The 27,129-nt window shown below is 51.1% G+C and overlaps 1 long non-coding RNA gene across 2 annotated transcripts in view; it reads right to left on the bottom strand.

Annotated features, from left to right (window-relative positions):
* Positions 1–8,041: 8,041 nt before the first annotated feature.
* Positions 8,042–27,129, bottom strand: part of LOC128853771 (uncharacterized) — a 38,463-nt gene continuing 19,375 nt past the window's right edge. For both annotated transcript variants that reach the window (XR_008452525.1, XR_008452524.1), the window contains 4 exons: positions 16,531–16,679; positions 14,918–14,971; positions 10,140–12,938; positions 8,042–8,567 (listed from right to left, as the gene is read on the bottom strand). This is a non-coding gene — a long non-coding RNA (uncharacterized LOC128853771). The remainder of the gene's footprint in view (positions 8,568–10,139; positions 12,939–14,917; positions 14,972–16,530; positions 16,680–27,129) is intronic.

A 27,129-nucleotide genomic window follows, 5' to 3' on the forward strand; every position in this document is an offset into this window, starting at 1 on the left:
GGAAAAGGCAAGGCTGTGATAGAAAGAATCATTGTAAAGGCAGTAATTAGCCAATTTCTGCAAAAATTGATCTTCAGGGTAAAAATTGTGTGTGGGGCATCGGCTGCTGAAGTGCTGGATCTCCTTCAACATCTCCGATGGGGAGTTCATATGGTTCACTGTAAATGGGACAAAATAGTGAAAAGCACAAAAAGGAGAGCCTAAAGGTCTCAAATTTGGGAGTTTTCCCACTTTGCCAACAAATTGGGTATTTCCTCCCTTGAAAAATCATTTCAAACACGGAAATCAGTGTGAAGGTCGTGTTGTTCTTCTAGCACAGGAGCTGTCTCCATGCCAGGTTGGGATTATGAATTCCCTGTTCACCGGAGAGTCCTCTTCAGAGGCAGATGCTTTCCCCAAAACAACAGATGCCAGTCGAGAAAACCACCCCGGCTTGTGCTTCAACCCGTCCCCGCGTCCCAGCCTCAAGGTGGATTGTGCCTTAGAGATGTAAACTCATCCCATGTCCCAGCCCTCCTCCCTGGCACCCTGCTTGCAGCCTCACCCCTGGGGTGACCTGCCCTTTGCTCTGCCCCCACGGCAGCACCTGCACCCCACTCTCTGCTGTGTCTTAGGCTGGCCTTGGTGGCACGCTGCTTTAGCTTTTGCTACAGCGCAAGACAAACCACCCTGTGCACGGGGAGCCTTTGGTCCTGCCCTACTCCCTGCTTTGCGCAGAGGGAAGGAGCCAGAGGAGGCAGATTGCAGGTCCCTTCATCCCAGCCGTGCTGCTTATTGGTGCTCTGGGAGCCAAAACCTGGTTTCCTGCTCCCTGTGGCTGTGGGAAATGCTGAAGTACCCACAGGCACGCAGCACCTAAACCCTGGATGAGGAGCCCTGGTAACACACGTCCTTGGGGAGAAGGGATCAGGAGTGGGGTCCATGGCAGTGTTTTGGCTGTGACAGGACCCCAGTGCTTTTCTACCCTCAGGGAAGCCACGTCCCAGCTGATAACTTGCCATGCAACCTCCGAACATCAGTGGAAGAGACAGGATTTCTCCTGTGTTCCCATCCCCATCTTCTCCTTGCAAAGGAGAGTGGCTGCCTCTGTCCCCATCCCTACCGCCCTGTGCCCCCGAGCGTCCCGTCTCCCTGGCCGGCCACGGGACGAGGACCAGGACTTCATCCCGACAGACCTTTTTCCCACCCTGTTCCCACCATCATCCATCACTGCCAACCCATGCCGCCCACCAAAGGGCTGCTCTGGTTTTGTCTTCCCCTAAAAACCAGCCACTGGGAGAAAATATCCCTGGGGGCAGCTCTGGGAGGGAACCAGTCATTTTGGCACTGAGTGGCCCCAAACGGGCTGTCCCCAAAAGCGGGGACACGTCGGGATGTGCCACTGAGCTCCGGCCGTGACGTTTGTGTTTCTAAGGCAGTGAACGCAGACGCCAACCCAACACTGGGCCCTTCGCTCCCAGGAGGGGATGGTTTTACCACCCCCTTTTTTGCCTCATAGCATCTGGGGGGGTGGGAAGGATGGGGGGGGACACAGAGAGATTTTGTGTGCGCACTACTTATTTTTTTTTTAAAAAAAAATTGCTTTTAAGTGGTTTTAGGTTCTTTTGAATAAATAATAATTATTACAAAAAGGTGCACATCTTGCTGCTGTAGGATTCTCAGAGGGTTAATTTCTTTATAAATGTATATGTATCTCACAGTAAATATTTGTATAAAAATGAAAGAGAAATAGAGATGTCTTTAAGTAAATTATTGCTTTTAAAGAAACTTCTACGATTGTACAGTGTTACCTGGGAGAATAGAATAATATATACAGATGTATTTTTAAACTGCTGCGTGGGAGGACGTGAACTGGGCTGGGGAGTGCCCGTGGCCGGCACGGCAAGGTGGGGTTCGGACCCTCCGTGGCCCCCGTTCATGCACCCCCTTCCCTGAACCCCGCTAGTGAGACTCTAGCTCTGGCGAGCGGTCGTATATATACTGTATAGTCCTCGTCCTGGCATTGGACCACACCCGTATATAGTGTATAAATATTATTTTTGCCTACCTGTGCGTGCTCTGAGCTAAAGGTCTTTTTTCCTACCATCAGGGGCAGATTAATCACGTGAATTGTCAAAGAAGGGGAGGGGAGGGGAGGGAGAAAAAAGGTGAAAAAAGCCAAAAAGTGGGGGTTGTTTGGCTCTTGGGTTCCTCAGAAGGGCTGGAAATGCATAGGGATGCTTTTAGGGTGGGGGGTTTGGTGTCGGTCATGGCAAGGATGGAGCAGGATCCCGGTGAGAAGAGGCTTGGAGCTGAGCGAGGGGGCACGGTCCCCCCCAAAACAGCCCCCGGCCATTTCCTCTGAGCCAAAGCCGCTCCATCCACGGGGTTAACACTTGATCCTTGGAGGATGGTCAGAGTCCAAGAAAGGAAAGAGTCGCTAATCCTCTTGGCCAGCCTCCCGCAGAGGTTGCCCTCGACTTGGGGCAGCAGCTGCTGCCCTGGCTGAGGACGGGGGACGGGCTCGCTGCTGCTCCCACTTGGCTTCACCCCTCAAAATGCACCAGGGAGAGCAGAAAGCGGCTGCATCCCTGCACCCCGAACCCACCAGCTGCAAAGAGCATCCTTGGTCCCTGCCAGACACGAGGTGTCCCTGCTTAGCCGGGCAGTGGGTCCTTGGAGCCATCGGGAAGAGCCTTAGCTTCTCATAACCGAGTTTAGTGCACTTAGTCTTTTAGGGCTGGGACAATCACTTAGCGCTTAACCTTTCACGATTCGGTGCCTGCTTGACCTTCAAACCTTTTGTAGGAGATGAATTCAGAGCCACCTTTTCTATCTTTAATAAGGCAGAACAAATACCTTTATTTTTAAACCCTTTCCTCTTGCGCTGACAACCAAAAGAGTCCCCTGTGTCCTCTTCCATTTCTTGCATGCCGAACTGAGCGTGTGGCAGCCGGGGCTGGAGCTGCGGCCGGATCCTGCTCACCCACCCCCCAATTCAGTGATGCTGTCACGGCTGAGGGGGTGGTGCAAGGCAGGATTTGTCTGCGTTATGAGCAAGGAGGGGACGTGGGATGGTGCCTGACCTGATGCCACCCGTCACCTCGCTGAGCCCTGGTGCCCGCCAGCTGTGCACATCTGTCCCAATGCCCCTTCCCAGGGGCAACATCTGTCCTCCATCCCCCCAGACACACCCCAGTGCTCCCTCAGGCTTGGCCTCAGGTGGTTTGGGGACCGAGACGTGGGCAGGTTGGCAACTGGGAGCACTGGTTTCCCAGAGGTAAAACGCCAAGTCCGTTCACTGGGGCGACGGTGACGTGCAGCGATAGAGGAGCTGATGGATGCAATGAAAGTATCTGTACCTTTTCCACCTCTGGTGTTTCTCTGTCTCATTGCACATATATTTGAGATATATGTGACAATGTATATATATATTTGTAAAATGTATTTCAGATGACAAAACTGGCCAATTTTATGTTATTTTAAATATATTATATATATTATATATAAGAGTCTCCAAAAGATATAAATAGACTAGAGAAAATAATATAAATATGTAATAAATGTATTTTGATCTATTTAAAATATCTCGCGTCATGCTGTATATTTTAAAGATTGTAGGGAAGTGTCTGCCTGTAGCAAACTTCAAATGTGGCTTCAAGGCTGTCAGTTGTCGCATATAATACATACATGCAGCAAACTTTGAGCAGGACTAGGGGCCAGCAGGACAAACAGAGGTGTTTTTTAGGAGCCCTTTAATAAACCTCCATCCTGCTGCCTCTAGGTAGGAGCAAATAAAAACCACTCTGAATATTCCGTGTTATCCTGCTGGAGATGATAATTTTCCTCTCCATGGGGAAGGGGGTGCAGGGGTGCTTGGCAGGACCGGGTGGGCTGTAGGACCCCACGCTCCTCACGTGGGTACCGTTTGCTTTGCTGCACTGCCTTGATGGGCTTGAGCCAAGGGACCGGAGAGCAGCGACTCAGCCATGCGGGGAGCCCGGAGATGGGAAAACGTGTCTGGAGCCCAAGCAGAAAGAGCCCAGTCATCTGAGACTGACCCAACAAATCTTCCCAGAGTGACCTTGGTCGCCCTTGGGCTCCAAAAGGATCTATTTCCTATGAGCATCACCTCCTCCGGGGACCTCAGGGGACACCGTGCCACAGCCAAGTGACAGTTTAAATGTCTTTAATGGTACGTCACGGCCGAATGAAAGCAGAGCAAGTCCGTGGGACACTATTTATGGAGAGGTTAATGGGCTGGTGGACACGGAGCCCCTGGATTTACCATCCTGGATTTTCCTCCTGGCTTTTGCACCTCGCTGCTGCAGGGAACAGGGCTCACGTACCAAGAGAACCTGGAGAAATTACTCATCATCATTTCCCAGGCTGGTCAGGTCTGAATTTGGGTCGAGCAGATAGTTTCCACTCACCAGTGGTGGTCAATTGAGTCCCTTCAACTCCATTCCTTCCCCTATAAAGGAGTTTTTTACTCATTAAAAAAAATCATTGCCAGCCACTCATTCTAACCATCAAAGATAAGGCTGGGGCTAAGCATGATTTCAGAGTGCAGCCTGTTTAATTTATGAGAGGAGGAGCCTGAGAGGTGGCTTGATTACACCATTTGTCACGGGCAGAATACACTGGTACAAAGAGGTATCTTAATCTACCAAGGAAAGGCATAATAACCACCTCTTCCTGGAAGCTGAAGCCAGACAAATCTGTCTTGGAAATAAGGAGCGTTCTTTTAATAATGATTAGCTATTAGAACAGGCTACCAGTCCCTGTCTCCTAATGCCTTTAAATCTGGACCAGATGCTTTTCTGGAAGCTTTTCTCTTGCTGAGGAGAGGATGAGGGGTTGTTGGGGGAGGTAATGGCCTGTTAGAGGCAGGCAGGAAGTGAGATGGGGAAAACCTCCCTGCTCTTCTCCAAAATGAGGGCTGGATTTCAGAAAGGAAAATGCCAGGGAGGGCGTGGGGGATGTTTCTGCAGGCCCTTGCCAGCATCTCCCCTGGGGACAAGCAGCAGCCCATGCAGCAGCTTCCCAAAGCTCTTGTGCCTCCACTCTCAGGGTTTGCTGTGCCGTGCAGCGGGGACTCCTCGCGCAGCAGTTTGCACTACAGAACCCATCGCTTCATTTGTGGAAGCATTTAATGATTCAGGAGCCGGCAGCTCCCCAGGGGCGCTTTTCGCTGCCTCCAGAATTCCTCCCTCGGTAGCTGCTTGTAGCAGAAATCCCCGGGGAGCTGAGCTGATGCTGGGACCGCAGGAAATGTGCTACCAGGACATTTGGTCCTTGCTTTACTTCCACTCCAACCATCCTCATGTTCAGGGGCTAGAGCGAAATTAAAGGGTGGTGGCAGGGCTGCCTCTGTGGGGAAGGACTTTGCTTGTGCCTTGCAAGTACTATCAGGGTGGTTTTGGCAGGGATGCTGCCAGTGGGCTGATTTGGGGGCTGTTTCCTAGCTGGCAAACTACACTTTTAATATATAAGGTATCCATAAATGCTAAAACCTTCTCTAAATTCACCGTTACACCAGCCCTTGATGACTGCCTTTGTGTCTCTTTCCCTTTGGCTTCAGGGTACCAGGGCCTCTCTCCACGCCCTGCAGAGGTTTCTGGCCTCCCCAAAGCAGGGTGTCTTTCTGTTGCCTTAGGAGGATTTGGCTCAAACACACCAGCACCAAAATCTGGGTGCAGCAACTCTTCCCGAGCAGGCAGTAAGAGGGCAGAGTGGCTGCGAGCCTCTGTTAGCACTGGATTCCCACCAGGATGGAGCCTGCATGGGTTTCCACACCGTGCTGCCTGTCCTGGTTGCATGTGCTGACACAGGGATTGCTGTCTTGCTGGCCAAAACCACAGTGGCACGCAGGCAAGGTCTGGCTCCTTAGGAATCCTCCCCAGTCAAGCTAAGATGTTGCATCACATCTCAGAAGGGTGGAGGCAGAAACTTTCCCCATGCCCCACTGGAGATGATGCTCCCCACCAGCTTGGATGCATCCTCCCTCCTGGCTGCTTTGAGAAGCTCAGACTCTACAAATACATCCAAAATTGCCCACCTGAATCTCCCCAGTGCCATCCCAGGCAGCTGGGAGCAGCTCAGGTACCGCAGGGCGATACCCAAGGATGCTTGGTTGTCTCTGGGGGTAACCATAGTAACGAAGCAGCATCTCTGCTCTCCTGACAGCAATTTGCTTTTTCAGCCTGCATTAAGGTGGACCCTCTCTGACTCCTTTCTCTCCTTCCACCTGCCCTGAATGGCAATGCCAGGAGCTCTCCCAATAAGGGGTTGGCTCTCCAACCCTTTTGTGCCACATCCCACGCTATGTTTCATCCCGCTGTATAATGGGATACTGCCAGGGACACGTCCCCCAGCATCCTGCAGGGAGACAGGGAAAGCAATGGCTGGAGTTTCTCCTTAACACAGATTTCTAAGTATGAGTGGGACAAAATTAGGGGTTTCCTTACACTTGTTGTTAAAAGGTCACTGTCAAGGTTAAAAACCTTCAATATTATTTTTTTTAAGTTATAAAAATCCTCTATCACTAATAACATACCAGCTTATTAATATGGATTGCGGTTTTTAGCACTGAATGTAATTATCACCTGTTAAGTACTCTGTTCACCTTTCACATTTCTCCCCAAGCAGGGGAGACACATGAGTCAGCGTCCCTTTTTTTCTGTTGGTTTTAGGCAGTTTTGGTGACAAGCTGTCGTGAATCAGCACAATGCTGCAAAGTTCAGGTCGCTCACCACGATGCTGTTCTTGGAGAAAAACGGTCATATAGCGGAGGCAAAGGATACCTTCCCCCCTATCCTGATCCCAGTTTTTGGACAAAAATACAACCAGACAAACAGATTTGGAGTCAAATTGGGCATGGTGGTGCTCCTCTAAGTGCAGAAGGGTTTCTGATGGGGTGTCAGGGTTGTGGATAGAGCTGGCAGCCTAACACCCTTTTCCCAGCCAGTTGATGCTTCCCCTCCTCTTCCCCTGCAGCTGGCGCATTTATTTTGGCAAGACCTTATCAGTGTGTAATTAAGTTTTCACCTCCACCAGGGCTGCCTGATGACCCCAGGCATCACGCCTGTGCCCCAGACTGGGGCGTTCTCCCTGTCCCCTTCCAGGGTCGCTGCTTGGGGGGCTGCAGCACCCATGCAGGGTCTGGGGTGGGAACGCCGGGCTCTCAAGAGGGGAGGTGACCCCAAAAGCCTGTTATCTGGGGGCTGGCATCCCTGCCTCGTGGGCTTGCTGTCCGTTTGGGTTGGTGGCTGACTCAGCCCCAGATGGTTGCTGCGAGCGCTTATGTAACAGTGTGTTTTGGTGGGGGCCGGGGACGCGGTGCGCGGCGAGGAGGTGGGCGCGGGGGCGAGGGAGGGAACAGAGCTAAAGATAAGCCTGGCAGCTCTGGCAGTGCTTTGCCAGGCCCCACGGGAGCTGAAGGGGTAAAGATGCTGGGGATCGGGCACTGAGCTCACAGCCATCACCGCCGCAGGGGCACAGCTCTGTTCCCCATCCTGGCTGCCCAGTGTGGGGCCAAGGAGAAACAGCTTTGCACCCCCCTGCCAGCAGCTGTTTTCTCCTTCCCAGTACCCACAGCTCACCCTTCGCAGGGCCACCTTCCTGCAGCCTCTGCGCTGCTGCTTACAAACAGCCCTCAAGCCACCCCTGTTCCTTACTCCAGACTTTTTTTTCCCCCCTGGTATTTCATGACCTGGGAACAGCAGGGAAATGATTTTGTCTGGTTGCAGCACTGAATCAAAGGGCACAAAGCCCTCCCGACAACCTTCACCCCAGTCATTCACTGCCTCCCTCCCATGCCCTCTGCGTCACCAGCAATAGTCAGCCACTATAGAGGCTTGTGAGTGGCTCAGAAAAGTGATGTCTGTCTCTTAAAGGGATGTTTTGGGTGACCTTTGACCTCTGTGGAAGTCTTCCTTTTTTGCCCAGTTTACCAATTCAATGCAAACACAAAGACGACCCTTGTTTTATGAGAGTTTTATTTTAACGCTCTGGAGATTTGCTAAATAAAAACAATTCTCATACGAAGGACGTGCTGGGTGTGATGGTTTTTCTCTGGTGGGGCAGCTGCTAATTAGTAACTTAATAATTAGGTGGGAAACTCTGCTTTTTTCCTCGCTGGGTGCTACACGTCCGGAGGTTAACCATGACCCACCAGGGATGGCTTTTATTTGGCTGGAGCTGCCCTCTGGAGGAGTCTTCCCCAACCCCAATGGGGCTGAACCTGGATTTCATTCCCAAATGCTTTCTTTGCCTTGGATTAAGCCAAACACAGGGAAGGGAACAATCCCGCGAAGACTGGATGCTGCTGGCAAGCCCTGGAGGAAGACAGCCCCCGCTGCCCTGGGGACGGTCTCATATGAGTGAGGGTCACTGCTGCAGGAGAGGTGGAGAAGGTGTCTGACTGTGCAACAGTGGGCAAGACATGGTCTGCTGAGCATTCCATACGGCAGCACCATAATGCCACCGGCTGTGGGGGCGACAGCAAGAACAGGCGCTCGGTGTCGTCAGGAGGAGTGTTGCGGGCTGGTAACAGCGCTCAGATGGTAGAGGGAAGTCCGCAGCTCCTGATAATTAGAAGAAAGACTAAATAAATCCCTTTGAAAAAGACAATGTCGAGGGAGAGAAGCTCAGGCCTGGGCTCCTGCCAGCGATGGATTTGCAGAGCGCTGCCGCCCACGCTGGATGGGAGCAGAGAAGGGTCTCGTCCCAGCAAGGTTGAGGTGGCAAGGTCGCAGTGGCAGTGGTAACACCCAGCATGTGGAGAGCTGGTGGTGGCCATGGTGGTGGCAGAGGGGTTGGGTGGTTACCAGCACGGGTGGTGGGGATCTGGGTACCCCCTCCCATGCAGGTGTCTCCGTGCCCCCCACCCTGCCCTGGGTGGGTCAGCATCCCACAGTCCCCAGTGCACAGACGACTGGATTTATGGGGAGCGGGAAGCCTGGGATTACGCTGCCGGAGTCTGACCAGCCAAAAATTGTTAAAAATCAGAATATCCTTAGCTCAAATCCAGCTTAAAAGTCAAACCAATCATCCAAACCATCTGCCTCACCATTGAAGATAATACTACTTTTATTGTTTCCATAAGCTGCTAAGCAGCTTTTCAGCAAGAAAAACCCTTTCTGCTGGGACATTTGCTGTGGTGGGATGGCACCGTGGCCTGCCCTGTGGCTGTGAGGTCCTTCCTGGGAAGGGGAAGCGGAGCATGAGGCAGTGAAGTGGAGAAGGCAGCGCAGGGACTGGTGCTGGGCTTTATTGCGTTGCCCCGTGCCGCAGTGGGGAGAACTGCTCACGGCCAGCTGCCTTTGCCTTCTCTGGAAACCTGCTGATGGAGGGGGCATTGCAGTCCCAGCTCTCCTCCAAGACATTCCAAGACTTCTCTGGAGGCTCTGGCAGACAAGGGTGATATGTGACAGCCTGTAACAGGAGCTGCCCTCGCTGCTGCCCCCCTGACCTTCTCCCAGGGGTAGTATTACCCAGCCCTAGCCACAAGCTTTCCATCTGCAAGTCCTCCCCAGCTGCAGGCCTGGTAGAGGAGCTGTGGGTGATCCCCCTCCCATGGTACTGCGCTGATGGTTGGACTTGATCTTAGAGATCTTTTCCAACCTTAATGATCCTGTTATTTCCCCAGGAAAAGGTGCCATGCTGAAGGCTTCAAGCCACTCTCCAGAGTTTGTTCTCCAATACCTGGAAGATGTCCATGCCCAGCAGAGAGATCAACCCGTCCTGCCTCTTCCAGACCCTCCCTGAAGCGTACCATTGAAGTAGTTGCCATGCAAGTCACCCTCTCCCAAATCACCACCCTTCTCCTGAGACCTCAGTTTAACAGCCTTTAAAGAGATACAAGCTGGTGTCTCAATTCCCATCTCCAGCCTCTCTATGTGACAAAAGCATCATCTATCACACCCTTAACTGACATCCTCCCTGACCTATCATTAACACCCCCTTGACGCATTGATTTCAAACATGTACGGGTATGAAAAGGTCTAAGTTACATTATTTGTGTCAGCCTGAGAGAGCAGGACACGTGCTTGGGTTGAAGATGTGTCTGGGGCAAAAATTTACTGTTGTCTGTGAGTTTGAACTGATGCAGCAAGAGCTCAAGCACTTCTTAATGAAATCACCCCGGAGTCACTTACATTATACATTCGTGCTGGCATCTGGCAGCTGCTCCTGGCTTCGTTCAGGGTGAGTTTGCTCAGAGAGGTTATTAGCCCATGGGAAGACGTACCTGAACCAAAACTGAGTGGTCCTCACACGGAAATAAGAAAGGAGAAGAAGCTGTTAGATCAGCAATCAACAAGCCAACAGGAAACTGCACTCCTTAAGATCAACCATCTCTTCCTTTGTATTATTTTAAGCGCATGGCAGCGAGCTGGCCCTTCTCTTTTCCTGGGAGAGGCAGAGTGTTGCCAGCTCCCATGAATCTGTCCTGGGATTTGCTACCTTTGCCGCAGAGCCCCAGCTCCCAGAGCTATGTGGTTAGCAGAGAGTAACAATTGCCACCTGGAAAACAATTTTGCAGTGAGCACAGAGCATTTCACTCTACTTCAGCACAATGGCTCGAGGGCCGGGGCACCCCTCGCCACCCCATGCCTCTGGAAAAGTTGGCTCTGATTTCATTCCCACTTTTGAGGGCTCTCCTGGATGTCTGGCCCCTCTGTGGTACCTGACTGCCACTCAGCAGGGAGTGTGCTGGGCTCCAGGGATGACCCTGTCCTTCTCCAATGCCCAGCCTCTGCCCGGCGCTTGCCTGGGGGACTTGGCTTGCAGCTGCCAAAGCCACATAATTGACTTTTAATTAGAAAGACCTGCAATTATTGGCACATATAATGTGCAGAGTGAGAGAAGCCTTGGCCTGTCAGTCTTGGCTGCTTTACCGTGTTAGGCTGCAAGGTCCCCAACACCTTCCCTAATCAGCCCAGAAAGACACATTGCCTTGACTGTGGTGGTGCAGCGACTGGGGTGCACATCGGATCCGGGTACAAATCCTACCTGGACACATCTTGCACGCAGTGCAGCCAGCTCCTGTGGGTCAGGTCAGCATGAAGTGTATGCAGCTTTTCATCTAGCAGAGCAATCCGGCGGGAACACTCATGGGTGATATCCCCAGTTTTACTTTTCTGTGTGTGCCCTTTCTCCACACAGCGATGTAAGGGTTATGCTGAGAGCATAGAACAATGTTCTTTGTGCCTGCATCCCTTCCACTAGGTGTTTCCACTCCTGTGGAAAAACTCAGGCCCTTTGATCTCAACATCAGAGATATCCAAACACGGTGATCCAGGGAAACAGAGCTGGGAGGCACCGGCAGGGTCAGTTCCTTGGAGCAGTGCTAGACTCTGCGACTGTTGCCAGAGGGTTCCATAGACTCCTATATGCTACAAGCCATAAAGCATTCCCTGAACGGCCACTGTCAACAGAAATCATCTGTTGTACACAGGACAACAAACCACTGAAACCACAGGGAGCAGCGGGCGAGGCCAGGATTGTCACCACGTCCCTGCTGCACCTAAGAACTCAGTCATGAGTTCCCGACATGGGAATGGGCACTGCTGCCTCCTGCTTGGCAAAGACGGAGCCAGGCTGGCAGAGGGAGCTGCTCCCACTCTGTCCATCTTCATCCTCCTGCTTTGTGAGGTATTTGCCGCTCCGAGCTGCAGAGAGCAGGTTCTGGACTGACAGTGCTGTGCCTGCGCTGCAGATCGCACTGGTGCCATTTCCGAGATGCTGGCAAGCATCCCCTCAAGAGGAAAGAAGATCAGCCAAGCCTGAAATGACCTGCTGGGGCAGGGCAGGCTCCTTCCACTCTCGCATCATGTGCTGAAATTTATATTAAAGGGGATTCTTTGCAGGGTAGCCTGACCTACAGAGGATAATGTTCACAGTGTGCCGCTTGCAGACTGCAACTTGAATACCCCCAGGATGAGAGTGATCCCCAGCCTCTGCCCCAGAACACTTGGCTCCTTTTGGCGTCAAACTGGACTGGGGCACCAAGTCACACAACAGAGCTCTGGGCCATTCATGGGCACTGAGTGATGTTACACATGCCTCTAGCACTGCCTGGACCCTCAGCTGTGGCTTTGCACCCTGGGCCATCTCCTTATCTCACACCTGAAAAATTAAGGGCTTGTTCTTCATGTTCTCACAGTGCTGCTCACCGAACAAATCCACAGCCCTCCACACACTCCATTTCCCCTGACTCCAGCATAGCTCTGCCCTTTCTCCAGCATGAAAGCCTGTGAGCTTCCTCCAGCCATGGCCACTCCTGTGCACTCCCCAGACTTTGATTAACTCCAGGCTTCTCTCTCTTCACAGTCTCCTGGGAAATAAAAACCTCCAGTGATGCAGATTGTTTCCAGGTGATGGAGAAAGCAGGAGGAGAACTTGCTGGTTGTGCCCACACTTGCCTTCAAGAAGGTCTGCTGAGGTTGGGGATGGAGTCAGGATTGTTTCTTGTGTGGAAGGTGTCCCTGTGTGGCCAAGGATGTTGGTACCTTCACATCATTTCTGGAGGGCAAAGTCCAAGCTGTGTGGCTGGAGGACATTTTCACTTAGAGCATCAGAGATGCCACAGCCTGATGTTGGCTCCTTGCTGTAGCCAGCTTCACCAGATCTTTTTGGAAGAGGATATTTGGGGGTCAGGGTAAGGAGACCCCAAAAATCGCTGCTCATGGCCATGTCAAGTCTGGGATTGGTTCATCCTTGTAGATGGCTCTGATCCAGGCACTGAGCATGTCACATTCCAGGGCTGGTGTGATCTAGATTTTGGGTTTGTTTATAGCAGAGTTTGGAAAGTTCAGCTCTGAGCACTGGTTGCCAGTTTGATCCATGTGGCACAGCTGACCACTGCGTACTGGGAATGAGACATGTCCTCGTGGCACCATGGCCATGGGGGCACTGGGAGTGAACCAAGTTCTCAGTCACTGCTTAAACACAACCTGGTATGAAACAGTATGGAAAAGAGGTAAGCTTAGAGATGAAAACATTGCAGGGGTCCTCTGGGAAGCTGGGCTTCCCCAGCTCTAACACAGTTCTTTGTGTGTCACCTTGATCACCTCCCTCAATGCCCACGACTCAATTTCCATCAGAAACTGGTTTCCAGGTCCTCATTCCAGTGCCAAGGCACAGTCAGTTTTGATCCCCCCAGACTACTCCATAAAGCTATAAGGCCATTCATAGGCACCAGTGGTGCCTATGCAGTGAGAGAACTTTCCCTGTCCCATGAGCCGGTCACCAGAGTGGGCTCAGCCAAAAGAAAAGGATCCAGTAATAAGACTGCTGCCACCTCGCCCGCCAAGACCCGCTCTATCATCCCTGTCTGCTCATTACTCCTATGGACATGTTGCACACATGGTAGCAGCACAGGGGATGCCAAGCGCTCCTTGGGCACCGTCACCTGATCTCCGCATCCTGCTCCAAGCCCGGACAGAAATAAATCTGGCTGCTCTGGCAATGCAGGCCTGGGCTGAGCCCATTGCTCCAGCAATAGTGCTGGTTCCAGTGACCGATCGGGGAGAAATGCAGCTATTCCCCTCACACCTCTCCAGCCTCCTGCTGCAGAAGAGCCAGGGCTCAGTGTCCAGGAGCACATGGAGGCATTTGCTGCCCCGCAGCCCTCACCTGAGCAGAAAAGGATATGGGTGTTTCTTCCTGCATGTAAATTTTCTTGTTGATAGAAGGTTCCTTCCTTGTGGGCAAAGCTAAAGTTTCCATGGGGATTAATTTTTCCTCAGAAGTTTTTATTTGTTTAAGTAGAAGGGCAAAACCCGCCTCACTTTGTATCCTGAAAACTAAAAGTCTGAAGCTCCCCTCATTCTGTCAGGGAACGATGCCCTTGCTGAGTAGCATCCTTTTGCTACGTAAAATTGGCATCTCCTGGTAGCTTCCAAGCATGTAAAGAAATGTGTTCAAGCAGCCAGGCTGAGGCCTGCTGAACTCATTCCAGTCATGACCTATGTTAGTGCTTGGTTGCAAGGGTACAAAGCTGATGCAGTAGCTGTGGCTTTAGCAGGAGCAGAACTAGAGGTGCGTGGTGACTGAGGGGACACCACGGACTCCGGTTGCAACGAGGGCTAGGGAGGAGCAGCAGTTTGAGGTCTTCTTCAGCACTCAGTCAGGACACACCTGACACAAGGCAGCCCTACAGGGGGCATTCACTCTTTCCCTGGTATGTGCTGGGCTTTCACATTCCCCTGGGGAGCTGTAAAGTTGCCCTCACATCCACTATTTTTCCTGTGATGCAGAAACACTGCAGAGACTCTGCCCCAGAGGATCCTCACCTGCAGCCAACCCAGCAGAGCTTAGCGTGAGCCCCACGAAGGTTTTGCCACAGGAGCCTCTCACCAGCAGAACTGAGATATGGGCATCAGCTGCATCTCCTGGAGCTCCGTGTGGCCAACTGTCTTCCAAGGCCCCTCTGCCCTGAGCAGGTGACATCAAAGTCCCACACATGCACCTTTCTTCCAAACAGCCCAGCGTGCTCATGGCCTGGCACAGCACTAAAACAGGAGAAAAAGCCAGATCTGAGCAGAAAACTAAGAGAGGAGGCTGCAGCAATATGGACCTGGAGAAAGCAGGAGCACAATCCCTTGGCTTCCCATCCCTGCTGCTACCCTTGCTTTTGAGCGTGCCTCAAGCTCCGAATGTCTCGGCTTTGTAAAGAGCTGATCTCCTGGTGTTTGCTGGGCCACAGTCCCATGCACATCATGCAAACAACAGCTTGAACTCTGATGCATCCACTGAAGAGCCTTTTGCCTCTCCCAGCAACGCGCTGGGGAAATCACATGGCACCGGGGTAAGCAGCTCTCCTTGTCCCACCACGGTCATGGTACACAAAAACTGCCTGTCCCCATCACACTGGCTTTGTTTCCCTCTCCCCTAGACCTGACTTCACTCACCCTCTCTCCCCAGGCCATACCTGGTTCTTCTTCTGAAGGCGTCATGACTTCACTGTCTATTTTTATCCAGCCCACTGTGAAGAAAAAGCAGAGTTGACACTGGCTTTTGTGAAAAAAAAAGGAAAAAAAAAAAAAAGAAAAGGCATTTTTCTTATTGTGTGGGAAAAGATCCATGGGTTGGGTTTTCTTTTTCTTCCCCCTTAACTTGGAGATCTCCCAAAGCAAACAAGTGCGGTTAACTGGAAAACAGGATGATTCACCAGTCCCCTGGGCAGATGGTACCCGGGTCCTCTATTCTCCAGCTCCTGGCAAGGGAAAATGCCCCCCATAAAACTTAAAATAAATAGATGATCCCATATCCATCATCGGATCTGTTTTGCAAAGCCAGAGTGTCTTTAGTGACATCCTGCATGTGCCCAGACCACTTCGTTCATTCCATCTTGGTGTTCTGCACCACAGGGGCAGTTTGGGTTGTGCAGGGACAGATCAGGGGCACAGACGGTTTCCAAAGGTTTCAGCCTGCCCATGGATGCTGGAAGTCAAGCAATGCACTGGGCCACAACCCCAAGCAAAGGGATGGAGCAGCCTTGAGCCATCCAGGAGCTGGAGCAGAGCTGTTGCTGCGTGATGAGGCATGTCCTCCTCTGTGGAGCATCTGCCACACGATGTCCTTGCTCTGGGGTGGTGAGAAGATGCTGACGCATGGAAAAGCCAGCCAGAAGATCCCTGTGCGTGAATGAACAGTGGGGCTAGAGCAATGAAGCAACATTTGTCTTCCCTGCAGCCTCCGACATGTGCCACAGGGAGACCGTTTTCTTCACAGTGTGACTCAAATCCCATCTGGATAATGCAGGAATCGGCTGTCCTTTCCAGAGAAAGGGAACTGCCCCCAATTCCTCCCTCCTGTTGGTAATGGGACTGATAAAGCTTATTCACCCTTATTACATTCCCCTTAAAGACACTCAGATTCTGACCTCACTGACTGCAAGGTGGCCTCATCTCCAGGGCATCCTGAGCCAGCAGTGCAGCAAAGAGGTGGGCTCTGGAGGGATGCTGGGGCACCACAACCCCTGAAGAACATCACACAGGGGACATGCTGTTCATCACCAGTGATCTTGTAAGGCAAGAGCTGTGAGAGTGGTGGTGGTGGTGATGGTGCTGGAAAAGACTGAGGGAACACAGGAGCTGAGCGGGTCTTGGGGTGACCTAGGAGCAAACTGTTTCCTCTCGAGATGCTGATTTCTGGGCACCAGAGGCAGGGCTGTGTTAAGTGTCTGTGTTTCGCTGCTTGGGACATTATGACAGCAGAAGAGCCCAAAGCACAGGCTGAGAGGCCAATTTCCCAGCACTTCAAAATTCCTCCTTGGAAGCTTTTTGGCTGCTGGAGGCCTGGGTTATTTCTGGCTGTGCTCGGCAGGAGTGTTTTTCTCTTGCTTCGTAGCAGGGCAGGGATGAACAAAGAGCTCAGCTCTCTGCCATAGGAGCAGCCCCACTGCCTTGGCAGCACCAACATGAGCCGTGTGCCCCCTTCCTGCTCGCCAGGCCAGGGATGATCTCCCCAGTGTGGGGGCCAGCTCATGATCTGCTCTTTGTGTGAGCCAGAAACACATGAAAGTTTCTTCCTTCCTCTCACCTTTAAATCAGGGCTTTTCAGCCCAAAGACGCCAGCAGCTCCCACTCCTCACAACAAGTCCTGTCCTGCTCCCGGAACCTTCTGCATTGCTGCTGGAGCCAGATCAGAGACATTTGGGTTGCAGAAATGCTTCAGCTCCTAAGAGGGCTCTTGGGACAGAAAGAAAAAGGTTTCTGAAGTAAGCCAGAGATGATAAGCCTCAAAATAAGTGATAGCCGACTGCGGTGTCACCTCATTGCCCACACTGCCACAGATGCTCCGGGCATTTTTATCAGCTTTGCCCTCCTCCTGTTGCTTTAGAATTTTACTCAGATGCACCCACTCACCCTCCTTTCATGCCTTGGGGTGGGCAGCAACTTGCTGTCTTGGTACCCACTCATCCACCTCTGCCCAAAGATGAGGCTGTGACAGCCACCAGGTCACCTCTGGGCATGCCTGGAAAGGGTTTAAGAGGAGGAATCCCATTTTTTATGCCAAACATCTCAAATAAATTGTGCTGTTACAGGTTTAGAAAGAAAATACAGTCCACACCCAGGAGTTCTGGTTTGGCAGTGATGTGGGCACCCGGAGGGAAGGAGTGGTTTGGTTCTAGGGGGTGAGGAATGGTTTTAGGGCTACAATTGCTCCCTTGAATTCCCCTCCTCCTCCCAGTGAGGGAGCAAAGTGCTGGCTCTGCAGAAGGCTCTGATTTTGCGCAGAGATGTTCAACAGAGCCAGGCTTGTCCTGGAAGGGTTAAATCCACCCAGTCCACCCACCCAACTGGTCCCATTCCCCTCTTAGCACTCAGGAGTTCAGTGTTCAGCTGCCCCAGCAGGAAGGGGATCATAGCTCTTGACCACCCACCCAGCCCCCTTGCCTGCTCCTCCCAGCCAGCTGAACAAGCCCCCAGCACTGGGGGAGTGGCAAGGGGTGTGGGGGTGAGAGATGCAGCAGTGACCTTAGCCCCAGCATCTGGAACGGGGTGAGTGGCTTGGTCGAGGTGGGTGGTCTTTGGTCCATACCACTATCCCTGGAAAGGGCAGAGATGTCCACTCTGAGTCTCCTTGCATGGGGAACTGGCAGATGCACAAAATCCCATGGCTGGGATTTGGGACTGCCAGGGTTTGCTCTGTCCATGAGCTTTATCTTTCCTGGGGGCAGCTCAGAGCACAGTGATTGGGCACCTGGGGTCTCAAACCACCCCACAACTCTCCCAAAGTTCAGTCCCAGGGACCCCTCACTTGGATCCAGTTCCCAGCTGAGCCACCGAAAACCAGCAAACACCAGTTAAGGTCTTTCCAGAGGGCTCAAGACAGCTGCAGGGCCCCTTTGGTCACAGCCCAGCCAGTGCATGGTGGCAGTGCAGGGGGACAGTGAGCCTCTGCGATGGTGGCTGCTGGGGTGGGAAGGCTGTGTCTCCTGTGCAGAGGGGTCAGGAATGGCATCAGGCAGCTCTATATACCTGTGCACCACTGTGATCACCCTATGGGAGCTGCTGCTTTGACCCTTCCTCTCCTAGACCTTGATCAAGGGAGAGCAGAATAGGGGAAAAGGACACAACAGCCCATTTTAACCCGAGCTTCCAGTGCAGACGCAACTGGAGGAGATCATTGCTGCCATGGGCTTTTCACAGGCAAGGATCCTCCCTCTGTAACAGCCCTGCGATTCTAACGTGGGGTCCAGCACCAAGCCCCGCAAGGCACCAAGAGACATGGGCACTCTCCTGGTGTCCCCACTCCACCACACCTCCTACCCCTCCCCGTTGGCTGCTGCTCTCCATGGAAACTTGCTACACAAACAACAAACCCTGCCCAGTGCTGGGTCTAACTGGATCTCCCCTGCAGCACTTCAGCCTCCCAGCATCAATCCATCTCCCAGACTTAGTGTCACAAGTGCATCATGGAAAATAGTATTGATCCAGCAAGGTGGTGACTTAATTTGAGGGCTCTAATGAGGCAGTGATTTAACCTTATTACAACAAGGTAAGTAGAGCTGCTGGATGCCCTGCGCAGAGAGGGACCTGGTTGTGCTATTGCCCAAATCCTCATGTGTGAAGGTGCCTCCAAGGACAGTGTTAAGAAAAGGCTGGGGTTGTGGTGTCCAGAGCTGAGTCAGCACCTGGTACCCCATGGCTGCAGTGTCCAGGCTCTTCATCATGCCCAAAGAGACAGGGGAGTTCAGATTCAGCGTGACACCGTGCAAGCAGCATCTCACAGCATTGTGCTCTCTAGTGCTTCCTTCCATCTCCTGGTTTCTCCCTTCCCACTCACCTCTAGGAGCCTCCTAGTGTCGAGTTAACAGACAGCCTGAAAAGAACACATCCTGGCTTCAAAACAGGGTAGAAAACCCAGGGGAGAGCACCCAGTAGAAGACTTGCAGCCTCCCACCAGCTTGCTCTACATTCCTCATAGTCCTTTAACTCAATTTCCCCATTAATGCACCACACTAACATGATCACGCCTTAACTCAAGAGTATTTGCCCTCCCTTCCCTCAAGCCATGCAGCTGAGGTGTCTGCATGTCTCCTTTGGGTCTCCACGGCTTTGGGGACACAACCAGGGTAGATATAGGAGTCCCAAGGACTAAAGCACTGCTGCAGGATGGAGCCAAAAGCCCTGGCTGTGCCCCAAAGCCAGGCAGCAGGTAGTGCAAGGATGGAAGCTACAGCCTTCACTGACCCATGGGCTGGGGAACATGTCCTCTGTGGCCTGGGGCAGATCACACTCACACCAGCAGCTCAGTTCTACAAATTAGCAGGGTGATGACTTTAATTCTGAATCCTCTCCTACTGACAGCAATGATTTTTCCAACCACCCTGACACAAGCTTGCAATATCATCTGTACCATGCCAAGCCCAGTAGAGCCCTGATCTTTCCTGGACTCCTGAGACACCACCACCATCCTCTGCCCCTTACAAAAGAGCTTCCTCTCCTCAGCTGGAAGCAGGTGCAGGCTCCTGATAACTCTTCTTTCTGTCCATCAAGGAAATGGGGCGTGAGAACAACCCCGCACAAGGGCAGGGTAGCAGCCCTGCTCCCACTGATCTGAACCCAGCCCTGCAGATGACTGTTCCCTGCTCTCTTCCAGGCTTGGGAAAGTAAGACACAGTGAAAACAAACGTTTAAATCTCCCTAAGCCAATGATCCCATCAATGTCTCAGCACAACCTAACAACAAGGATTTCCTCCTCCTCATAGCTGGTGGAGACAGGACACAAACACGTGTTGGTATGACTGTCCCTGCCTCCAGGACTGTTGCTGTCAGCTAAAAGCATGTCTCAGCACATGGAGAGCAGGTTGTTGCTTCCTCTGGTCATGGCAGGTGTTGGTATATCTGGGACATTACAGCATTACGTTGTCCTACATTGTCCTTAGTGTAACCAACCTCAGCATCATATGAACATACTGTCTTAACAGTCTCAAGAACAGGTGGCTGGAAGCAATGTCTTGACCTTCAAATACTTTTCCCAGTTGTGTATGAGCATCTTCCTGTTCTCCTGCTCTAGGAGACCTGGCCAGGGAACATGCATCCCCACAGAGGAGTGGAGAACAGACCTGGTGGCCACATGTGGGAACACCCTCTCCAAAAAAAAGTCAAAACAAAAAACTCAATGACAAATCAGAATGACTCCTGGAAATGGGGAAAGAATTGCAGAGTGAAGGGAAGAAGGGAAAAAGCTCTCTGCCTTCTAGTCCTTCTGGCAGTCATCACCTATAACGCATCTGGATCTCCTACAAAACCTGGGCAACTTCAGCCCTTCTCATATGTGTACACAGAAAAAAGTGGACCACCAAGAAGAGAGTCAGGGAGGGATTACCTCCTCCCACCCACCACCAGCTGTGTCTGGCAAGGACAAGGAGCAGGGTTAGTGGGGTTTGTCTAAAAGGAGGGGCTGGAGACACCATGCTCTCGCCTGGCTAACCATCAAATCCAATCCACTCGTCTCTGCGCATTCACCAAACAGTCACTGCTTCAGAGACGTGTTCTCCCAAACACCCTCCCCTCACCACCTCCTGCGTGCAGGCTCGTACGTCACCGCCTGTGGAGGAGAACTGGTGGGCTGGGGACCGAACTTTGGTCTGTGTGGGAAGCTCCCCTCACGCAGCAGTAAGGGTGAAGTTTAACAAAGATATTCAACAGGATCCAACAGTTGAAGAAACCCCAAGATCTCTCCCATGACGACTGGATGCCTTAACATAGCAATAACTCATTAGCAGCATAGGAATGCCGAAAAGAAAGCTGGCAGGATGTGGGGAGGGGGACAAAGAGGATAAAGAGGCTGGAAAACTGCTGACTCTGTCCTTTCTCACGCTTTGACATGCAAATTCATGGCAAGGGGAGTAAAGACTAACAAGAAGGGCTTTTACAGGTATGTCAATCAAAAAAGGAGGGTCAAAGAGAACATATCCCCACAGATGGCTGGAAATGGGGATCATGTATCAACAGATGAGGAGAAGGCTGAGGTACTTAACAACTTTTTTTGCCTCGGTCTTCACCAATAACCACTGTCCTCACACCTCTTGGGTCATGGGACAGCAAGATGGTGACCAAGGGAGTAAACCCCCTCCCATGGTAGAGGAGGATCCTGGTTGTGACCACCTGAGGAACCTGAACATATATGTCTATGGGACCTGATGAGATGCATCCCAGAGTCCTGAGGGAATTGGCAGATGTGGTTGCCAAGCCACTGTCCATGATATTTGAAAAGTCATGGCAGTCAGGAGAAGTCCCTGGTGACTGGAAGAAGGGGAATGTTGTGCCTATTTTTAAAAAGGGTAGAAAAGACGACCCTGAGAACTACCACCTGTCAGCCTCACCTCTGTGCCTGGGAAGATCATGGAACAGATTCTCCTCGAAGCTATGCTAAAGCACATGGAGGACATAGAGGTGATTAATGGCAGCCAGCATGGCTTCACCAGGGACAAATCCTGTATGACCATCTTAGTGGCTTTCTATAATGGGGTAACCGCAGCAGTGCACATGGGTAAACCGACGGATGTGATCTATCTGGACTTCTGTAAAGCCTTTGACATGATCCCCCACAACATTCTTCTCTCTAAACTGGAGAAATATAGATTTAATGGGTGGACGGTAGGGTGGATAAGAAAGTGGTTGGGTGGTTGTGTTCAAAGAGTAGTGGTCAATGGCTCAAAGTCCATATGGAGATCCATGACGAGTGGTGTCCCTCAGGGGTCCATACTGGGACCGGTGCTGTTTAATATCTTTATCAATGATATTGACAGTGAGATTGAGTGCACCCTCAGCAAGTTTGCCCATGACCTCAAGCTGAGTGGTGTAGTTGCCACATCGGAAGGACAAGATGTCATCCAGAGGGACCTGGACAGACTGGAGAAGTAGGGCTGTGAGAACCTCATGAGGTTCAACAAGGCCAAGTGTAAGGTCCTAGACCTGGGTGAGGGCAATCCCTATTTTCAGTACACGATGGGAGATGATGTAATTGAAAGCAGCCCTGCAGAGAAGGACTTGGGGTGCTGGTCGATGAGAAGCTCGACATGAGCCAGCAATGTGCACTTGCAGCACAGAAGGCCAACCGTATCCTGGGCTGCATCCAAAGAAGCACGGCCAGCAGGGCGAGGGAAGGGATTCTGACCCTCTATTCATCTTTTGTGAAACCTCATCTGGAATACTGTATCCAGTTCTGTAATCCTGAACACAAGAAGGATACAGAGCTGTTGGAACGGGTTCAGAGGAGGGCTACACAGATGATCAGAAGGCTGGACCTCCTTCCCTATGAGGACAGGCTGAGAGAGTTGGAGTTGTTCAGCCTGGAGAAGGCTCAGAGGAGATCTTATAGTGACCTTCCAGTACCTGAAGGGGGCCAACAGGAAAGCTGGAGAGGGCATGGAATTTACATGGAAATTACATTTCCATTTCAAGAAGTGATGAAAAATCTCTACATCTTGGTGAGGCTTGGAGAGACCAGAGTGAGTCAGATCCATGGAGTAACTGCCCACTGCAGCCAGGCTGAAATTGTACCCCACAGCTATCACAGACTCCTGCCTACATCCCCAGCAACCCCCACTGCAGACCCAGTCAGCACTGGGATTTCTTTGCAACCATATGAGTTGCAAATAGGTTACCGGGCGAGATACATGCCAAAGAAGAAAGGTTAAGCAGACATTGCACTCTGAGGAAGAGGAAAAGAAGGATCCAATTCAGCTTTGCCATGTCTAAATCAGACTTGTTAGACCCTGAATGAGGTGTGTTTGCGCAAGCAGTTTTGCCAAGGAGAAACAAAAGACCTGAGAGGAGCAAGAAAATGGATGAATGAACAAAAGACAGGAAGGCTGCACACGTTTTCAATCCCTGAAGTTCACTTGTCTCTCTTTTAATTCCCAAGTACTTTTCCCCATGAGGCACCTTTAGGAAAGCTAGGAAATAAGGTGTTGGAGATTTACTACTACCGGTTTTCTTTCTAGATGCTATTAAATAAAAAGAATGGGAGCAAGGAGAAATTCCCAAGGCGAGAAAAAAACCATCATTAATTAACAGGCCCTCATGGGGCTGAAGCGGAGATGTTGAGCTGAATTCAATTACAGACCAGGTCAGAATCAGGCAGGAAGATGTGGCTTCTTTCATTGTGTCAATTAAAGAAACGACCGGGAATGATAGACTTCTCTGCACAGCCTCTGACCCACGAGTCAAAACGTGCTTCCATCTGGCATTGCCTGATGGCTCCGTGGCTCCCACTGGGAACATATGGGCTCATGGACAGTGTGGGGATGCCAGAAGGCATCTTTACAGGCTGGGCACTCGATAAAACCAAGCCTTGTGCCCTCTGCAGAAACTACTGTGCTCTGCAGGAAGGTGGCATCATTAACAGTAATTAATTTGCAGCCACTATCCTTTTGCTTTGTGTTACCTGAGCAGAACCAAGTGCACTGTCTCACTGCGTGACTGAGCTGAGTGCAGCGGAATACTCACAGCTTATTCACAGGATTTGGCTATATAGTTTCTTGGATCCCTGCTTAGTACTTCTCTTCAGGAACTAGGCAATAGCTGGCCACGCTCTCCTGTGGCTCTGTGAAAAGAGACAAGGCAAAGAAGCTTTCAAAAGGTATCTGGGCACTAAAAGTGTAGCTTCAAATCACACCCTCCCCTTCCTGGCTGATCAAAGCAGGTGCAGCTTCACTCATATCAGCTGGGTGCTGTCCTGCTTCTATCAGGAACTGAAAGCTGGAGGGTGCAAGAGCAAAAAGCAAATGCCAGGGAATATCACACCCTTTCCTCTTCACAGTCCTCCACCCTCGGCTTGGTTTTGGTATCCTCAGTTTTCAGTCTTCAACCATTTCCCTTACAAGGCCATACAAGCACAGACTCATAGAATCATTGAGGTTGGAGAAGACCTCTGAGCTCATCCAGTCCAACTGTCAGCCCAACACCATTTTGTCTACTAAACCACCTTCCAAAGTGCCACGTCTACAAGCTTTTCTAACTCCTCCAGGAATGGAGACTCCACCACTTCCCTGGGCAGCCTGTTCAGACAGTTTAAGAGCCCCTGGACAAGCAGAGCTCTCCTGGCTGATCCGCTGACCGTCTCTCTTCCTCCTGTGCCCTGATCTTGTCCCTGTGGCTCATCTTAAGTATTAGAACAGGCGTTACCAGAAGATAACAAACCAGCAGCAATGTGCACCTCAAACAATGCAAAACCATAGCACCTGGGAATGGGCTGAGAGAAATTGCTATGTGATGACTTATGTGCAAAGCAGTGTACGTGGGTCAGGGGCAATAAAGAGGAGAAACCATGGAAAACAGAGAAAAGCAGCAAGGAAATACCAGGAGCAGCCATGCAGGGCTCTGAGAGCATAACCTAGAGAACAGATGAGGCCAGATACATGTGCTGAACACCGACAAAACAGGGCAGAGCTGTGAGCGTGGCTGCATTCCCTGCTTCTGATTCCTGCTAGGACCAGGTGAGCAGGAGTGTGTCCCTTCTTTGTAGGACCAGAGCACTTCAAAGGAACCTCCGCATCATTGCCACTTTCTCATTCTACCTGGGATAACCTGCAAGTCCTCCCACTTTCAGCTAACTGCTCTCATCAAAGGAGGAATCAGACTATGTTCCTACTGACACCATTTTACGCTTTAGAAAGGATCTCTCTTTCTCTGGATTCCCCTTCAAGGGCTGAAAACATTCTTTCTTCTACTAGTTCCAGCTACTTTCCTTCTCCTTTGAAAACACTTATTTTATTGAACAGTCTCCATTGCCATACACACAGCTTATTTCTTACCATTCTGGATCCAAGCAGGACTTGTGGCAATAAGAAGGATGTGAGCCGATCCTGAGCTCTTTCTGACTAGCTGAAATCACAAGCACCCTAAAGTTAGCAAGAACAAAGAGGTCCTATACAAGCACGCATCTATCTATATGTAAATATATGTATAGCTCTTGAGTGCTACTTTCTTGTTGATGACAAGGTAGCATTGCTAGCATCTGTGGAAAGAGAGCCTCAAGAGATGGGCTAATGGATGGGATTATTGATGGCTAGTTAATGGATAACTGCTAATTGGTGGAAGAGGTTCAGTAGGGTGGTGTGTTGTTGGAAGAGCTCCTCTGAGGGCTTGGGAAGGAGGAAGAAGCCAAGAACAAAGGATCTGTGCAGTGTCAGACAGGGCCCGGAAGGGGAGGAATTTCTGTTTCTCATGTTCTTGGCTTATTTACAAAGATTCCCAAAACTCCTGTAGTGAATGGATGAAGAGGATGAGCAATGCTTCATTCCCAGCCCCAGAGCAGGACTCCACTCAGCAGCTGAGGAAGACCTTTGTTACGGTCAACAAAACCCAGCAGTGTGTGGGAAAAGGAGCTTTTTTGCTGCAGCTCCAAATGTTGCCTCCAGCTCTACCTTTGAGTGACCCAAGCCAGACCCTCAGCCTAGGGGTGGCTGATGCCATGGGGACCACAGCTCAAGGTCTGTGAATTCTCTGCTTCTAACTACTGAGAAGAGGGAGGATCTGGCTGTGGCTGTATGTTAGAGCTCCAGAAAAGAGCATGGAGAGCAAATGCCATGCCCCTTCTACCTGGAAGCTCTTGGGCTCATGCCTTAATCACTTCTCCATCCAACAGTGCATGTCCATGCTTCAAGACACTTCTAGCATCTCTCCCCTTCCTTCCCTACCTTTCTCAGCTTCCTTCAGGCTCAGGGGGTATCAAGAGGTCCTGAAGATGAAAGAGAAAGTGTCTCCCATTTGAGCTGGTAAGAAATGCTCTCCTGCCCAAATCATTCCTGATGAGAGGCTCCGGAGCTGAGCAGACACCACATGTTCTGGAGAGCTCTCAGACGGAATGAAAGGAGAAGAGAGAAGGAAGAGGCACATGCTGTACCCGCTGGTGCTGACTAAACCCTGAGGCTTTGTTTGCTTGGTCTCTTCAGCACTCATAAAAGTCAAATGAGTTTCTTAGAGCTGTAGGGGAATGGAGAAGGCTGAGATAAATGTGGCAGCATGGGCCATAACCTCCTGTCTCTCCCCATTTGGGATGTCCAAGGGAATCATTTCAGTCCTTTGGTCTTACAGGAATACCTTGGCCTCAGACTTCTCCTCCTCTAAGCTTCTCCCTCTAGGAGCAGTTCAGTAGGACGTACAAAAGGTGGGCCAAAAACCGAGATGTCCCAAGAGATTGTGGAGAGTGATGAACTTCTGTAGGGCTCAGCTTGAAGCTGAGCAGGGACTGAAGACTGACAGAGAGAGGATGGCAGGCTCACCGACTCCTTCATTTTCCCAGGACCAAAGGGCTGGCCAAGACAAGGAACAGTTTGGAGAGATGAGGCAGAGAGCACAAACACTCCAAACCCATTCCTCCAGCCTGGGAACTACATGGTAGCAGCTGAAGCAGCAATTTCACCTGTCAGGAGGAAGCAAAGGAGCGAGGAGTGCTTAGCAGGGAAGTGTAAAGGGAAATCCTATTCTACAAAGGCCCAGTCAGTCCCACTTGTACCAAGTGACAGACTTGACAGGAGCATTTAGTGACAAAATACCAACAGTGTCTAGTGGGTACAAAACAATAGCGAGGACTCGGCGATCTCTGCCCCAGCGGGTATTTGGATGCTGAGAGACAGTTCCCAGGTAACACATGGGGCTTTTTATTTGAAAACTGCTCCTTTTATGATTATCTTTCCTCCCACTGCAAAAGGCAAAGAGAAAAGAGACAAGGAGAGGGAGAGTCGTTTGACAAGCTGAAAACTTTTATGGGGGAAAAAATGAATAAGCGGGGAATAATGAATAAATGGGGGGGGGTAAGAATTAAAAGTACAAGTCACTTTGTAAAGAAGGGAAAACAAAGTCAAAATGCTCGGGGCTGAGTCAGTGTGTTGCAGGGTTCGTGAGGGAGATTTCTCTTTTGGAAATCAGTAATCCAAAGGGCTCTGCGTGTGTGCATAAAGTTATTGACTGACTGCATTATATCCACTTATCCCCCATTAAGCAGCAGGCTTCGGTTTGATCCCAAACAGCAAGGAATTAGAGTAACTCTACCCTGCGTTTCTAGAAAGGTTTCCATCTCTGAGGAATCCAAAGTGCTTCAGCAGCCCTCCGGGGAATGCAGGACTGACATCCAGACGCTTCTGGGGCGGAGGTTGGCAGTGGGACAGGCTGCTGTGTACAG

This window comes from Cuculus canorus, chromosome 15, assembly GCF_017976375.1.
Source record: "Cuculus canorus isolate bCucCan1 chromosome 15, bCucCan1.pri, whole genome shotgun sequence".
In the NCBI taxonomy this organism is placed as follows: domain Eukaryota; kingdom Metazoa; phylum Chordata; class Aves; order Cuculiformes; family Cuculidae; genus Cuculus; species Cuculus canorus.